Source organism: Myxine glutinosa, chromosome 6 (assembly GCF_964187855.1).
Source record: "Myxine glutinosa chromosome 6, kmMyxGlut1.1, whole genome shotgun sequence".
Lineage (NCBI taxonomy): Eukaryota > Metazoa > Chordata > Myxini > Myxiniformes > Myxinidae > Myxine > Myxine glutinosa.
In genome coordinates this window covers 14189429-14206816 of record NC_136266.1, presented here as the reverse complement: position 1 = coordinate 14206816, position 17388 = coordinate 14189429, and the positions used below count along the sequence as shown (strand labels likewise).

The window sequence follows — 17388 nt, the reverse complement described above, 5'->3', positions numbered from 1 at the left end:
CCGATAGGGACGAGGGTGGCACTGCTGCTCGTAACTTCATGAGCACTGCGCGCGGCACCTCCTCTGCGAACAGAGGGGTGCGCCTTATCCAGGATCCTCCGATGGGACGCGGGTGGCACTGCTGCTCGTAACTTCGCACACACAGGCCGAGTTCTGCTGCTCGTAGCCTTCGCGCGCACTACGGCCAAGCACCTCCTCTGCGACCAGAGCGGTGAGCCTTCTCCAACGTGCGCTGCTGCTCATAGCTTTCGCGCGCACTACGGCCAAGCACCTCCTCTGCGACCAGAGCGGTGAGCCTTCTCCAACGAGCACTGCTCGTCACCTTCGCGCAACTACATACTACAACTACAACTCGGGAAAACTCTACAACTACAGCTACAGCTCGCGTGCAGAAAGCTGCAAGTCGCGCAACTACTTCTCCTACTCTGCAACCTCGGCAGCCTCCCCCGAGGCCTTGACCAGCCCCTCAGTTGGCTCAACCCCTTTTCGCGCGGACCGAGGCCGAGCACTGCTCGAGCCTTCTCGGTACTGCCGAGCGTGCCCGCAAACTACATACACGCCCGTGCGAGTGCATTCTGGGGGGGGGGGGGGGGGGGTGGGGAGGGGGGGGGGCGCGTGTAGCGTTTACCTTATTTGCATGTCGCGGTTACCTTATTTGCATGTAGCGGTTACCTTATTTGGTCATAATCCACGTGCACGGGCCTGTGGGGCTTTTGCTTGTGTGACATGATGTACGCGCGGTTGTTGGAGCCACGCCCTCCGAAGAGGATTTTGGCTTGATAAAAGCTGTACGTGTTCCATTCGCGAGATCAGTGCGGAGTATTTCTGTTCGAATAAACGAGCTTCGAACCCTACGAAATGGCCTCATCTTCTTGTCTTCCGCAACTCCTAAATAGTAATGTATTTATGTAAACATTTATTAATCTTTATTTGATCAGTGTTGAGATTACACTGTTGTTTTTAGTTTGTCAGATATACAGAGGACACTGACACTTTCTAATTATTCCGTTTCGTTTTATCCCACAGCTTATTCAAACCTACATATCGGCGCAATCGCAAGAAGGTAAATATAATTCCCATTCAGGTGAGACTTCTGCTGTTGATTCGAAATGGGTAAAAAACAAGACAATATTTTTGGACCCTACTGGACCATAAGACTCTGCTATTTATCTTATATCCGCTCTCTCATTCTTCTTCTTTATTCCTTTGGTTTTTGGTGTTCTCCAAAAGGCAATCTCATAAGTTTGGTCGGTTGAGTTGGTTTGCTTATTTATTCCTTCAGGTTTCTGGTCAATAACTCAAAGTTGTATGAAGCTGAAGGTTTTGCACATTTTGTATCTTACAAACAAAAAGTTATTCCTTCAAACATGAAGGAATGTTCAACAGAAGAAAAAAGAACTGCACAGAAGGAATGCTCAAAGTATCTTGTGTGACGATATCTCCGAAATGTGAAGTCTTCAAAGATGAAGCCTCGTAAATTTTGCTCACAAGAACATCTTGTGTGAAACGTTGAGTTATTTCCTTATTCGCCAATTGAACAAAGAGCTACAAAATGTCGGTGGTCTGTCTGTCTTCTGCCGCCTCCTTTCTGCTGTTTGAAGTCACCCTTTCGGAAGATCTCAGAATACTCTGTTGTATATCTCAAGAATGCAAAGGCATCGAATGTTGAATGTTTCTCCGCATCCTCTCAATGGGCATTTGGCTTTTGAGTAGAATTTTCATTTGTCAATTGATGATGATGACCATTCCTTTTTGCATTGTGATGATGCATAGGGCTGCCGAAGCAGTTTCCTTGGCTATTGGGCACAATGTTGGACGGGTCACCACTCCGACGCAGGATACTCTAATGGCTCATTTAATCTAATAAGCTGGTACTCAATTTGCTGACATCACAAGGATTACAGGCTGAGTCGACCCACCTGGTATTAATTCAAGTGCATGAGAGGAGCTTGAACTCAGGACCATGAGATCTCAAGCCAGCCACCTGAACCATTAAGCCAACACGAGGCCCATTTGTCAATTTGTCAGTAATTTATATTTGTGTTTCTACACAATGTTAAGTCCAATGTAGGAGAAGTATGATGAATCTCAATAATTTGGTAATCTTACACCTTCTTACATTCTTAATCTTAATCTTACATTTCTTACAGAATCTTACATTAGAGAATCTTACATTTGGTAATCTTTGGTAATCTTATTTGGTAATCTTATAATTTACCAAATGTCCGTCCGTTTAATGAAAATTCCACATTTGAGTACATATAAACCTGCCTATCTTTACTGACCTTGTTATTGTTGTTTTTTCCTTTTCTCACTCAGGATTATGCACTTCTCCCACTATCAGAACAGGGAATCCTCTTGGAGGTAAGCTTCCATCATTGGTTCATAAAGGTGTGATTCCTTGAACGCACCATTACAGCTTCCCCTTCATCGCTACACCAACTGGTTGTTTGTTTTTGCATATCTTGGTGCATTTTTACTTCCCTTCCAAACTGGTTTAGTCTCGAGATGACAGAAGGTACAGTACCAAGTGACTAGTGACGCCATGTCTGCCTTTTTCTCTCATTATGTATTTGGATGGTACAGCAGTCAGGATAAATGCATTAATTTAGGCATTTCTGGAATAACAGAGTATATTAGTATATTATATCAGACAAAACCCACAAAGGTCGATGAAAATCCCGTGAATGTATGCCGCGGCATTGTTTCAATGGGGGAAAGAGGGATACGTTATAGGTTCCCGGCGGTTCGTGATTCATAGAGGAAACTTTTTAAACTTTAAAATGTTTTCGACCGCAAATGCACATTTTTGCAGTTGTGCAAATATGGTTACAAAAAAAACAAAAAAACAACAACACCAGGTACCATTTCCAATTTATTGAAGGAATGCGCCTACAGTTTATTAAAAGTGCTCAACCATACCGTACCGTGAAAGTAATAAAAAACACAACACCATCATGTACCGTTTCAAATTTTTATTTTACAAACACGCAACTTTCAAATGATGATGATGATGGTGATGGTGATGATGATGAATTTAAATCCCAAGAATTCCTCGAACTTTGAGGGCGACCCAAATGATGGTGCAGCAAAATCGTGCACTAAGGGAGAGCCAGGAGAGATTGGAGAAGGTGACGATGCTGGTCAGGACGCTGGTGAGAATGCTGGTGATCTTGAGGTGGAGGGAGCAGGGCTGAAGAAATGGTTGATGGGGAGCTGCCTGACACATTGCCCAACATTTCGATGCAGCTCTTTGTCTGGGAGCAGCACATCATCCAAGGTCGTCTTGAACTTGAGGTACCTCTCCACGACTGGGTCAGTGTCCTGCACACTGTCAACAATCGCTCGCATGTCCTGCAGCAACTCGCCCAGGAACTGGACTATGAGGTTGGACCTAAGCACCTCTTCCTCATTACTGCCCTCCTCCGCCTCCTCCTCCTCGGAAACCTTTGGAATGGCGTTCAGGTCATCCTCGATGAGTGGGTTTCGGGAACGGTTCAGCATCATGGTTTTCAGCATGAAATCCCTCGTCTGCTTGTTGTCCTCGATCCATATTCTGAGAGTCTTCTACATCCTTTACATGTGGACATTCCGGATATGGGTGACTACATTCGTTCTCGATACAGTGCTCGCTGAAGCTTTCTCATGAATGGCCTTCTCCTTCTTCCTTATGTAGCGAACGGTGGATTCGTTGACGCCATAATGCCTGCCAACGGAGGCCACATGCTCTCCTAACGAAAGCCGGTCGAGCAGCTCCACTTTCTGGCTAAGGCACATCACTTTCTTCTGCCTCTTGGTAGTCGACGCATCTCCGTCACTGGTCTTGCTCTTGGGAGCCATTATTGAACGATGAGCACGGCGAGTCAAAACCACAGGTTGAAGCAACGGGACGAGAACAATGATCGAGATCGAGGACACAATCTGTATATTATGTAGCATTGCAAGCATTGTGGGTATCTGCGGGAGCCCATTGTTTGTGGGAGATGTTATCCGATGATGCCATATCGAGCGTATCTGCTAATTTCAATAATAGATTTAATGAAGCATTTGCATTCTATAACTTGTGGAGGATGACTTGTTTTAGTCGCTGATGGAACATCACCCGAAGCGTTTTCATTGTGTAACATCTCTGATGATGCTTTACCGTAAATTGATCCTTTAAAAAGGATCGAGGACAATATCCCGCGAGCGAGCTTACAGTGTGGCTAAAATTTGAGCCCGCGAAAGCCATGAAAACGCAAAGCACACAGCAGGGAATGTACGGTACTGTACTGTTGAAGCACGGTGCCACACGCGCTACTTGCTACAAAGGAGGAAGCGGACAACGCGGTAAGGTTTTGGTTCTTTATTCCAAAGAAGTCACTGTAGCACTGACTGTGCTCCGGGCTGCGCGCCCGGTGTATATCCTGAGGCCACGCCTACCCCTCGGGCGTGGCCGCTGCCCACTTGGTGCGCGGAATGATGTCCCCACGCCAGTGAGCTTTTGTGTCCACCACACGCGTCCCCCCAGAATTCCCGCGCACCTGGAGGGCCAGTTTGCGGGGCAAACGGATGACCCGGCCGAAGCGCCCTCTGGCGACCGGCGGCGTCCGGGGTGCAGGGATGCCAGCTGGGATGCCCCCGGCTGTACCCGGGATGGGTGCCGGACCGGGGGGCGGCATGCCGGCGGTGCTGGGCGGTGCCGGGGGTCCGCCCGCAGGGGGGCGGCCCCGGCGCGGGGGCTGAGCCACCGGCGGTGGGTGGTCCACGTCGAGGTGGGCCGGCTTGAGTCGATCTACCGAGACGCGGTCAGGAGTACCGCCGATGTCCATGGTGAAGTGCTTCACCCCGGTCTCCAGCACGGTATGACGGGCCGCAGTGGTGTCCGGTGGGCGTCGTGCCGGATGAAGACATACTCCGCGGTGCGAAGCTCCGGGGCGACGTGCGTGGGTGGGTGCCCGTGGTGTGCCGTCGGCATGGGGCGAACCTCCGGGCGGTCTCCTGCAGTGCGGAGCGCTCCTGCGCCGCGGACCATGGTGCCGTGGGGTCGGGGAGGAACTCGCCCGGCACCCGCAGCGGTTGTCCAAAGACCAACTCCGCCGCGGATGCGCGCAGGTCATCCTTGGGCGCCGTACGGAGGCCAAGCACGACCCAGGGGAGCCTGTCGACCCAGCCGCCGTCGCGGAGGGTGGCCTGGAGCGCGGCCTTCAACGAGCGGTGGAACCGCTCGCACAGGCCGTTGGCCTGGGGGTGGTAGGCCATGGTTCGGTGCAGCTGGACCCCGAGCCCCCGCGCGACCGCGGCCCAGAGCTCCGAGGTGAACTGGGGGCCGCGGTCGGACGAGATGTCCGAGGGGGCGCCGAACCGGGCGACCCAGGTGGCGATGAACGCCTGGGCGACGTCCGCCGCTGTCGTCGCCGCCAAAGGCACAGCCTCCGGCCACCGGGTGGTGTGGTCCACCATGGTAAGGACGTGGGTGAAACCCGAGGGGGGCAGAGGTCCCACCAGGTCCACGTGCACGTGGTCGAACCTACGTGCCGGCACCGCAAACGGGGCCAATGGGGCCTGGGTATACTGGTGCACCTTCGCGCGCTGGCACGCGAGGCACGTCCTGGACCAGCCGCTGACGGCCTTCCGGAGGCCGTGCCAGACAAACTTGTCGGCGACCAACCTCTGGGAGGCCTTCGTGCCCGGGTGGGACAGGCCGTGGATGGCGTCAAAAACCTGGCGCTGCCAGCCCGCGGGCACGATGGGGCGAGGCCGCCCGAGGGAGACGTCACACAAGAGGGCCGTGCCCGCGCCGTCGAACGGCACCTCGGTGATGCGGAGGCCCGTGACGGCGGTCCGCAAGGCCTGGACACCGGGGTCGGCGGCCTGGTCCGCTGCCATCTGGGCATAGTCGATGCCGAGGTGGACGGCGTGGGCGACGGACCGGGAAAGGCAATCCGCCACCGGGTTGTTCTTTCCCGCGACGGGCCGGATGTCCGCCGTGTACTCGGACACGGCCGCGAGGTGACACTGCTGCCGGTTCGACCACGGCTCGGTGACCTTGCCCATCGCGAAGACCAGCGGCTTGTGGTCGACGAAGGCCGTGAACGCACGGCCCTCGAGCAGATGGCGGAAGTGCCTGACCGCCAGGTGAAGCCCGAGCAACTCGCGGTCGAAGGTACTGTAACGGCTTTCGGGCGGGCGAAGCTGCCGGCTAAAGAACGCCAGCGGTTGCCAAGCACCACGCACCCATTGCTCGTGCACCGCGCCCACCGCGTAGTCCGAGGCGTCGGTGGTGAGTGCGATCGGTGCATCGGTGCATCGGGCGCCGGGTGCGCGAGCATGGTGGCGTTAGCCAAGGCGATCTTCGCGCCCGCGAACGCCGCGTCCATCTGCTCGGTCCAGGTAACGTCACCTTTGGCCCGGCTTCCCTCGGAGGGCCTCGTGGTGGGGGCGCAGGAGCTGAGCGATGCGGGGCAGGAACCGATGGTAAAAGTTCACCATGCCCAGGAACTCCTGGAGCCCCTTGATCATGCGGGGGCGCGGAAACCCCCTCACCGCCTCCACCTTGGCCGGTAGGGGGACGGCCCCGTGCCTCATGACGCGGTGCCCCAAAAAGTCGATTCCGGCGACGCCGAACCGGCACTTGGCGGGGTTAACGATGAGGCCATGCTGGCCCAGACGTTCGAAGAGCGTGCGGAGATGTTGAAGGTGCTCTTCGCGGGACGCGCTGGTGACGAGGATATCATCCAGGTGGACGTATATAAAATCCAAGTCGCGCAAAACGCTGTCCATGAGGCGCTGGAACGCCTGAGCCGCATTTTTCAAACCGAAGGGCATCCGAAGGAATTCGAAAAGCCCGAACGGCGTGATGACAGCCGTCTTCGGGATGTCCTCCGGCCTGACAGGGACCTGATGGTAGCCGCGTACGAGGTCCACCTTCGAAAAGAAGGACATGCCCGCCAACTGGGCGGAGAAGTCCTGGATGTGGGGAACGGGGTAGCGGTCGGGGGTGGTGGCGTCGTTGAGGCGCCGGTAGTCCCCGCACGGTCGCCATCCCCCACCGGGCTTGGACACGATGTGGAGCAGGGATGCCCACGCGCTCTCGGGGCGCCGCACGATGCCGAGCCGCTCCAGCGTAGCGAAAATCCGCTTTCGCTACCGCGAGCTTCGTTGGCTCGAGGCGGCGTGCCCGCGCGTAGACTGGTGGCCCGGCGGTGGGAATGTGGTGTTCCACCCCGTGTTTGACGGCTCCCGCCGAGAAAGTGGGCCGCGTAAGGGCCGGGAACCCGGCGAGGAGGCGGGTGAATTCGTCCGCTGCCGGAAGCGTACAGATGACTGCGGCCGGAACGGAACCGCTCAGCAAGCCGCTCGGCGAGCCGCTCGATGAGCCGCTCTGTGAGCTGCTCAACGAACCGGGCAGCGCGCACGTGAGGGAGCTGAACGTCTCAGCTTGGACAAGCCTTCTGCGCCGTACGTCGACCAATAATCCGTTCGCACATAAGAAATCCACGCCAAGCAACGCCATGGGGACGTCGGCTGTGACGAAGGACCAACGGAAAATCTGTCCGCCGAACCGCAGAGCGAGACAGCGTTTCCCGTACGTGCGAATAGACGTACCATTGGCCGCCAGCAAACCGGGACCTCGACCTGCGGTTTGCTTGTCGGACGTACCGGCAGGAACGACACTCACCTGCGCGTCCGTGTCGCACAGGTAACGGCGCCCGGACAAGGTGTCCGTTATGTACAATAGGCTGTTGGAACCGCCGACGCTCAAAGCTGCCATCGAGCGTCGGCTCGCTCGTTTCCCGACCTGCCGAAGGAACACGGCGGCCGACATTGCCCAGCTTCGCGGCCGAACTTGGCATGGAAGAAACACCAGGTGGGCGGCTGTGGCGGCGTTGCGCGCGGTTTTCTTCGCGGCGGCGGTGGGACACGGTGGTGGGCGGTGGTGGGCAGTGGTGGTGGGCGGGGCATGGCGGCGGACACGAGCGGTGGTGCATCAGCATCAGCCCCGAGATCCACAAGGTGTGGTGCATCACCAGCAGGGACAGCCCCGGGAGCCGCCACGACCGCGGCAAAACTCGCCTGCGTGTCCAACGCCGTGTAGAACCTGTCAGCCTCGGCAGCGAGGGCCCGGGGTTCCGTTGTTGTAGAACCCGCCAACGCGAGGCGGACTCGTGCCGGCAGCTGGCGACGAAATAACGCCCGGAACAGAGTGGTCGGGGTTTCGTCGCCCATCAACGCCAACATATGGTCCATGTGGGCCGATGGTCGCGTGCCACCGAGCTCGGGGAGGTCTAACAAGCGGTCGGCTCGTGCGTCCACCGTGAGGCCGAACGTGGCGAGGAGGAGGCACTTGATCGCCTCGTACCTGCCGTCGGCCGGCGGGTGTGTCAGGAAAGACACGACCCGGGCAGCTGAGCCGGGCCCGGGGGCGGCGACGACGTGGAAGTACCTCGCGTCGCCCGTGATGCGCCGAAGCTGAAACTGGGCTTCGGCCTGGACGAACCAGACCTCAGCTTGGGTCTCCCAGAATTCGGGTAGCTTCACCGCGTTGTTGGCCATGTTGTTATGGCGTGTTCGGGCAGTCAACGACGGTTGACCGGGAACGTCGAAAGGTCACCAATGAAGCGCGGTGCCACGCGCGCTACTTGCTACCAAGGAGGAAGCGGACAACGCGGTAAGGTTTTGGTTCTTTATTCCAAAGAAGTCACTGTAGCACTGACTGTGCTCTGGGCTGCACGCCCTGTGTATATCCTGAGGCCACGCCTACCCCTCGGGCGTGGCCGCCGCCCACTTGGTGCGCGGAATGATGTCCCCACGCCAGTTAGCTTTTGTGTCCGCCACACTGTACTATATAAGCAGGTCATGCTCAGGGTTCGTAGAAGAAGCTTTTTGCGTATGTCCAGCTGCTTTATGCATGGGTGGTAAAAGATGTGTATTATAAATGTGTCAAGCTCGTGGCTCGTGAATTTTTTTTGGCACCCCTGAAAAACCATGAATTAGCGGAACATGGCCATGAACAGGGGGGGGGGGAGACCGCGATTTTGCGGAACACAGCCACGAAAAGAAAAAAACTGCAAATTCACGGGACATTTTTCCATGAATAGAGAAACATGTCGCATTTTATGAACCGCGAATACGAGGATTCGCGAGTAACGGAACTGCACATAGCGGTGTCCGACGGTAATTGAAATCTGGATTCAGATTTGAGGATCTTATCACACACATCAAATAAGTATCGAAATCTGGAGTTTTATCTGAAAAATTGAAGACATTAGCGATTCTTATAACAAAGTGTATATCTTTTACTACACTTTAAACAGGGCTGTCCTTCCTCCTAATCCATGTTGCCAAATCATTAAACTTACCTTTTTCTACTGTTCCAACAATTGTATTGAGTGAAGAAAAGATTAAGGAATGTGCGCAAAGTGGAACGTTATTGATTGTAATGAAAATAATTCACCAGCGGGATTGACGTCAAGGCTTCTGCAGTAGCGCCAGTGTACTCTCTTGGGGAAATCTCCAGGGTTAGGAAGGCAAAATAGATCAAATTAATGATTGAATTAGCATAACATAGCCCTCCTACTGCTAAAGTCTATTTAATTTATCACCTTCTTTTAAAAAGTAGAAAGTACATCGATCGATCGATGAATAAAGGCCTGTTTCAAGGTAAACCTTTGGCATTCCCTCGGTCACAACACACAAACGCTCATATGGGAGTGTGTGTGTGTGTGTGTGTGTGTGTGTGTGTGTGTGTGTGTGTGTGTGTGTGTGTGTGTGTGTGTGTGTGTGTGTGTGTGTGTGTGTGTGTGTGTGTGCGTGCACATGCATGTGGGCATGGTCATTAAACATAACATATCATTCTCTTTGATAACACCTCCCCCCATTCTTCCCCTTCTTTTCACTTTTCGAAATTTCGCTTTCGAATTTTTTTTAAATTTTCTAAAAAAGAAAAATGTTTTCGAATTTTTTTTCCAAAATTTTCGAAATTTCGCTCCATTTCGCTCTTTTTTCCCTCATCACACTGCCCCCCTCCATCCCTCCTATACCTCCCCCCCACCCCTCCCTTCTCCACTCCTCCTTTTCCTCTCCTGCTCTTTAACCTCCGTCCCCAGCCCTCTCCCTTATTCCCCCCTTCCTCCCACCCCTCCTTTCTCCCCCCCCCCTGCTTCCCCGTCTCTTTCTTCACCCCCTCTCTTCATATTCCCGTAACGAAGCAACTCTGTGTTGCCCGACAACACGTGGTACCTTTGGTATTGTAATAATATCTTACGATAATTCACCAAATGTCCGTCCGTCTGTCTGTCGTCTGTCTGTCTGTCCGAAGGTCTGTCTGTCTGTCTGTCTGTCCGCCCGTTCGAAGGTACCGCAAAAACGGCTGAACCGATCGCAACGATATTTTGGGTGGGTAATCCCGGGATCTCCTGGAATAAAATAGGGTATATTGTTTTTCCAATTTCAGCTTTGGCCTCCAGCATTTTCAGGTTTGGCCTCCCGTGTAACGTTATTTTCCCAGGTGCTGCACAAACGGCTGCACCGATCGGACTCGGTCACCTCGGACAAAGACCTTTTATAAGGACGTGGGTTGAATCCCTGCTTGAGAGATTGCCAACCCCCTGCCCGCCATCACGGCCGTCTCTCCAACTCACAATCCCACGAGATATGCAGAAAGGACCACCCAAAACCAATTCTCTTATTTTTGATTCGTATATAAACATCATCAAAAGTAAATAATGACCTCTGCCAAAGTTCAAACGACGTGAGTTTAATCTCTACATGAGAGAATTCCACATGGCTATTTGGGCGGTGCATAAGCCAACAGATCGCTGTCTCCATCGATCTTGCCGAGGCCGTAACATCTATTGGCTCAAAATCCCTTTTTTTTTTTTTTTTGTATACAACATCGAGGCTCGTGAAAGAGCTAACATTAATCACACAAAAAGTCAAACCGACACATTAAACACAAAATATGGGGAGCGGTAGACAAGATGGGGAGAGAGGGGGAAGGACACAAACACAACATTTGAGAGCAGGGACATCGAGAGAAATGTGGGAGGGAGAAGGCTTTGGGAGGAGGTGGGAGAGGTATAAAACATATGGACACTGCAAGGACTTCCAGGAAAGAAGTTGGAATTTCAAAAAAGTGTATCTGGGGTGAATTAGCGGGGGTAAGAAAAGATCAAGGTTTTGGATGGGGGAAGATAAGAGATGGTGGTGAACAGCTGTTTTGAAGACCTGGAGGAGGAGTGGGATTGAAGGGAGTGCGGGAGTTTGTTCCAGAGGTGGGAGAAAAGGGGAATGAAAGAGTGAAGGTGAGCAGGGAGCCTAGATTTTGGCAGTTTAACCATAAGAGGGTTGCTGGCAGATCTTGTGCAACCTGCAGGAATATTTGGGGGACAGAGCACAGAGAGCTGGGGGAGCAAGGCCGGAGAGGAGTCGGTAGAAGACAGAAAGACCACCAACCTGCCTGCGGTGAGTGAGTGAAAGGCCCTCGGAGTTTTTTTTTTTTTTTTTGTGTACATAATCGAGGCTCGTGAAAGAGCTAACATTTATCACACAATCAAATCAAACAGACAAACAAACAAAGTATATAAAAAGGGGAGCGGTAGACAAGATGGGGAGAGAAGGGGAAGCACATAAACACAACATTTGTGAGGGACATCGGGAATGTGTGGGAGGGAGAGGCCTTGGGGGGAGGAGGCGTGGGAAGGGGGGGGGGGGGTGGGAGAAGTATAAAACACAAGGACACCAAGGACTTCCAGGAAAGAAGTTGGTATTTCAAAGAAGAGGATTTGGGGTGAAATTAGCGACGGTAGAAAAGATCAAGGTTTTGGATGGGGGAAGATAAGAGATGGTGGTGAACAGCTGTTTTAAAGACCTGGAGGGAGGTGTGGGATTGAAGGGAGTGGGGGAGTTTGTTCCAGAGGCAGGAGAGAAGAGGAATGAAAGAGTGAAGGTGAGCAGAGAGTCTTGATTTTGGCAGTTTAACCATAAGAGTGTTGCAGGCTGATCTTGTGCGACCTTTAGGAATATTTGGGGGACAGAGCCTAGAGAGAGCTGGAGGAGCAAGGCCGGAGAGGAGTCGGTAGAAGACAGAAAGGCCACCAACCTGCCTGCGGTGAGTAAGTGAAAGGCCCTCGGAGGTAGCTTCATCGCAGGAGATTCCAATGATTCTGAAAGCTTTGATTTCAACAGTGTGAAGCCGAGCTAGGTGTGAGGCAGGAGCATCGGCCCAGAGGGGGGAACAGTATTCCATTGAGCTGCACATGAAAGCCTTGTATGTGGTGAGGAGCTCAGGTGTGCCAAGGAAGGACTTCGCACTATGGAGGATGCCCAGTCAGCGACTGGCTTTGGAGGCCAGCTTGGAAATGTGGTTTTCCCAAGAAAGATCATGGCAGATAGTGAGACCCAAAAGCTTGAGCGACAGAACTTCTTGGAGAGGATTGTTGAGAAATTAGATGGGAGGTTTTTCCAGTCGCTCTTTTCGGAGAGACATCGTAAGAGTGTGAGATTTGTCAGGATTGAAAGACATGTTCCATTTGTTTGCCCAGTCTGTGATTTTGTCCATGTCTGCAGAGAGTGAGGAGGCTGCAGTCTGCCGATCTGAAGGATGAGGAATGGAGCGGCAGAGAGTGGAGTCATCAGCAAAGAGATAGAGAGGATTTTCAAGAGAGTCGGAGAGATCATTGATGAAGACCAGAAAAAGCACAGTGCCCAGAACACGACCTTGGGGGAACTCCAGCCAGAACAGGAAGGGGAGATGAGAGAAATCCATTCAGGGCCACACATTGACTACGACCAGAGAGGAAGTCCGCAAGCCAGGCATGGAGATTTCCACGGTTACCATAGGGGGGGTGTTTGGTGAGCAGAGCTGGTGTCAGACCATATCGAAGGCACGTGATATGTGAAGGGAGACAGCTCTGATATCCTGATTGGCATTGAGGACCTCCATCCATTGTTGAGACAGCAGAAGCAACATGTCCAGAGTAGAATGACCTGGTCTGAATCCAAATTGATGATCAGAGATCAAGCCTTTGGAGACGAGGAAGGTTTTGATATCCGAAGCAATGATGGATTCCATGACTTTGCTGATAATTGGGAGCAGGCTGATTGGTCTGTTGTTGCAAGGATCTGTTTTTCCACCTTTTTGTGTAAAGCGGTAATGTTTGCTGATTTCGAAGATGCTGGCAGATGACCTTGAGCAAAAGAGAGGGTGAAAAGAACAGAGAGAGGGTGAGATAGAGCCTCAGAGCAGGATTTTAGGACCCGTGGGCTGATGCCGTCTGGTCCAGTTGCAGAATCAGAGTCGAGGTTTGACAAAAACTTCTCCACCTTGTCAGGAGAGAAGGACACAGAGTCCAGGAGCAGTTGGGTTCGACTGGGTAAGGTGGGAACAGAGGGAGATGGGTTTGGGACACAATATTTTGAGGCAAACACAGAGTTGAGGCATTCGGCTTTGTCACGTGCGGTGTCAACTGTGTAGCCATTTGAGGTGAGGGAGGAGATGGAGGGGATACAAACACCAGAAACGGATTTGACCAGACGCCACCAGGATTTGGAGGAAGGAGACAGGTTTGAGAGTTCATTCTTGAGTGTGGGGAGATAGTGCTTCCTGGCACTCCTGAGGGTAGACACACACTTGTTCCGAGCTTGGTGGACGGAACTGAGATTGCCTTCAGTTGGATTTGCCTTCCAAGAGGCAAAGGCAAGTTGTTTCAGGGCAACTGCCTCACTACAAGATTCAGTGTACCATGGACGGGTGGAAGGGTAAGACAACTGAAGACGAGATGGGATAAATCTGTGCATGAGAGAGAGCAGTTTGCTTTGGAAGAATTCCTAGGAAGAATTGATGTCAGAGGCAGTAGAGATGGGAAACCAGTCCAGATGATTGATGGCTGCTTACAGACCATGCCAGTCAGCCTGAGTGAAATGCCAGACTAGTCGGCATTGAGGAGGCTCTCTGAGAATGGCCAGAGAGATGTCCACTTTAACAAGCACATGATCAGAAGAACCGATTGGAACAGAAGAAGAGCAGCAGACATTTGCAGGGAAGTTTGTCATAACTAAGTCCAAAAGAGAAGATACTCCATTGACTGAGATCCGGGTCGGGAAATTGACAGATTGTGTCAATCCCAATGAGTCGCAGAAGTCCTTTGCTGAGGTGCCATGGCTGGTGAGAGAGGAACACACACCCAGCCAGCTGGCATGATGACAGTTGAAGTCGCCACATATGAGGAAGAGAGAGCTTGGATGAGTTGGTAGAAGTTGGTCCATGTTGTCAGACAGCGAAATGTAAATGGATGGAGTCATCACTGTTTGGAGGATGGTACAGAACACATATGAACAAAAGGTGGGAGCGGAGAGGAAGCCGTAGCCAGAGGTCCTGCTGGGGGTGGGGTGGAGAGAGGGCAGTGCAAGGAGAGTGAGGAAGAGAGTTTTTGATAAAGATAGCAACCCCACCACCAGGACGAGGCTCAGGTCTATCATACCGGAGGAGGAAGTGACCAGGAAGAGATATTAAGATCAGAGACATCTTGAAGGAGGAAAGTTTCTGTTAAGCAGATCAAGTCTGGATTGTCAGAAGCAACCTGTATGGAGAGATCAGTCAGGTTTGAGCGAAGGCCCCGGATGTTTGAGGTCCATACCGTTAATGAGGCGACAGGGGGAGCATCGGGTGCAGGACAGGGGAGGGGAGGGGTAGGGTCAGATGAAGGATGACAGGGGGAGGTAGGGAGAGCTGTTGATCGTGTGTCAGAGATTACAGAAGAGTTGCAGGAAAGGGAAGGATGAGGAGAACGAAAGGTTTGATGGTGATGGGATGAGGCACAGTGAGGGGTTGTTTGAGGGGGGGGGGGCAGAGGAAAGTAGAAGGGTGGGGGAGGTGGAGTTATGAGACAGAAGGGAGACGAAGTGGGGAGGAGGCAGCTTTGAGGAGGAGGAGGAGGAGGAGGGAGGGGGGAGATTTGAAGGGGAGGGGTTGGGGGGAGTTTTGAAGGGGAGGGGGGAGTTTAGGAGGGGAGGGGCAAGGGGGGAGATTTGGATGGGAGGGGCAAGGGGGGAGATTTAAAGGGGAGGGGCCAGGGGGGAGTTTAGAAAGTGGATGATTAATGAAAGACGAGCATTTATAACAAATTGGGTTTGTTGGTATTTTTCAAGTTAGCAATCCGTTTAAGAACGATGGAGGAGGGGTAGAATGAATGTGAATTTAGAGCATGCAGTGAGGAAGAATTATAAGAGATTGAATTTTTTTTTGAAATGGAATGAGTTGAAGAGGAAATTGAAAAGAACCTTTTAAATAGGAAGAAAAACAGCGTGTTGTAATATACCACTGAATAAAACTGGGAAAATTTAAACATATTTAAACAGAACCGTGAAGAACAATCTTATATTCACAAAATACCAATGGGGAGAGGGAGCCTAGAGGGACAACCACGAGTCACGTGAACAGGGGAAAAAGTAAAGCTTCAGGGGAGAGTTTAAACATTTTAAAATTGAACAGTGAAAACTATCTGGGGAATTGGGTGAAAATGGTGGTGAAATGCGGGTGAAACCCGTGGTTGAAGAACGAACGAACGAAAAGAACAAAGAAGGAAAGGCTTTTGTTTTTTTTTTTGTTTTTTTTTTAGTTAAGATTTTAAACAAGGAAGTATTGGGTGAGAAGACTGGGAAAAAACTGAGAGAACGAGAGTAGAAGGACCACAATCGACTGCTGAGAGAAAAGAAAGCCTCAAGGTAGGAAGCTTCACAACTGGCCGCAAATAACGCAGCACTAAATACTCGACTATTTTATACAGGTATGAAAGATTAACATCGAGAATCTTCCGAGGGACACACAAGAGGTACACACATGTCAGATAAATACAGTTTCGACAAAAATACAATTGTGAACAATTACTTAACTTCAAGCGTGCGTGAAGATCGTGGACAGCTTCGAAAAACCGTGACCTCCCCCAAAACCGTTTTAACTGTTGACTTGGTAGTTTTTACAATGAAGGAAACATTAACAATGTTAAAAGTTTATTTTGTGATTAATTTGTGATTGGAGTTATGTTGTTTGGAATGAAAAAAGAGATATCGAGTTTAAGTGAATGACGACATGCCGTGATGGTTTCTACTTTCTGAACGTGAACTTCACGGATCACCATATGCAGATTCGCCACGGACCCACGATCGATGTTTCTATACGTGAACATTCCCGTTTGTTTGCGAACGGGTACATTTTTAATCGAAGTCCTTCACCAACTTGCTGTCCATGTCTGATGTGCGACTGAAGGTGCCACAGGAATGTGGAATTTATTGGTTTCGTGCTTTAGCATTTGCCATATCTGCATTGCCTGTTTGCTTCTGGCCTCCCACTCGTGCGTTGCACGAGTCCCTCACTAGTCTTTGTAATATGAGTTCCCTTACAAGGAACTTTGATGGATTCGGAGGCCAGTGGGCCCATCAAAGCCTGCGCTATTATTACCAACCTATGGTTCTTTGTCTGTGCTCTATCTTTGCAATGGTGAACGTGAAGCAAGGAAGCAACATGTACCATTTTTAAAGACTTTGGCATGACATGGCCGGGCTTTGAACCACCACCCTCCCAGACTCAGAGTGGATGCTCTTGCACCACAGAAGTTGGTGAGTGTATCCTCTGGGCAGGTGCTATGTTGGACGTGCAATAACCGAGTCAATTGCACTGTAAATCTCCGTTTATTGATTGTGGTGAACATTGCATGGCAACAGTGGTAAAGCATCCAGAATTTGCATCGAAAAAATTGGGGCGCTCCTTCACCCCGAACCGCCATGAATATGAATTTTTAATACCATCTAAATCCTTCCTCTGACTACAACCACAAGTTTTCAACTCATTCCATGTGGTGGTTCAGGAGTACATAGAAGTGAAACAAATACACAAATATTTATTAAATTATAATATGATGATGAAACTTAGCAACCAGTAACTTGCTTAAGCACCCATTAGTCATAATGTTTGTCAGGAACACATTATTTACCTGGAACCCTATTGTGCTACACTTGCAGGTAATGCACCATGTCACAAAAAATGCTGAAGCGCTGAGAGGGATCCACACGCTGTTTGATGCTCCGTATATCCCCAAGGACAAAGTGTTGAAGGTCAGTACATTGGATGACTTTTACAACCGGAAACTCCATTTTGTTTCACAGTTTCACTTCACTCGCTCTTCCTTTATCAAACAAGGCCGAGTAACATAACCCTGATTGCACAACTATCGGGGATGCCTCTTTGTGGTGGTTTTACCCATTCCACCCCCCTCCCCCCCTTTCAACGCAAGTCGGGGGCCAAATCTTCCCATTCTTCCTTGCTGCCCAGATTCATCAAGACAGTGTGGTCATGGTCATGGTCAGAGCGCCGTTCCGATCGGTCCCCATAGACTGGCCCTTTCCCTCTTC

The 17388-nt window shown here is 51.4% G+C and overlaps 1 long non-coding RNA gene across 1 annotated transcript; it reads left to right on the top strand.

Annotated features, from left to right (window-relative positions):
* Nucleotides 1-1021: 1021 nt before the first annotated feature.
* LOC144892490 (uncharacterized) lies at nucleotides 1022-17056 on the top strand. The gene is made up of 3 exons (XR_013623696.1): nucleotides 1022-1063; nucleotides 2320-2364; nucleotides 16999-17056. It is a non-coding gene; the product is annotated as an uncharacterized LOC144892490 (long non-coding RNA).
* Nucleotides 17057-17388: the final 332 nt, after the last annotated feature.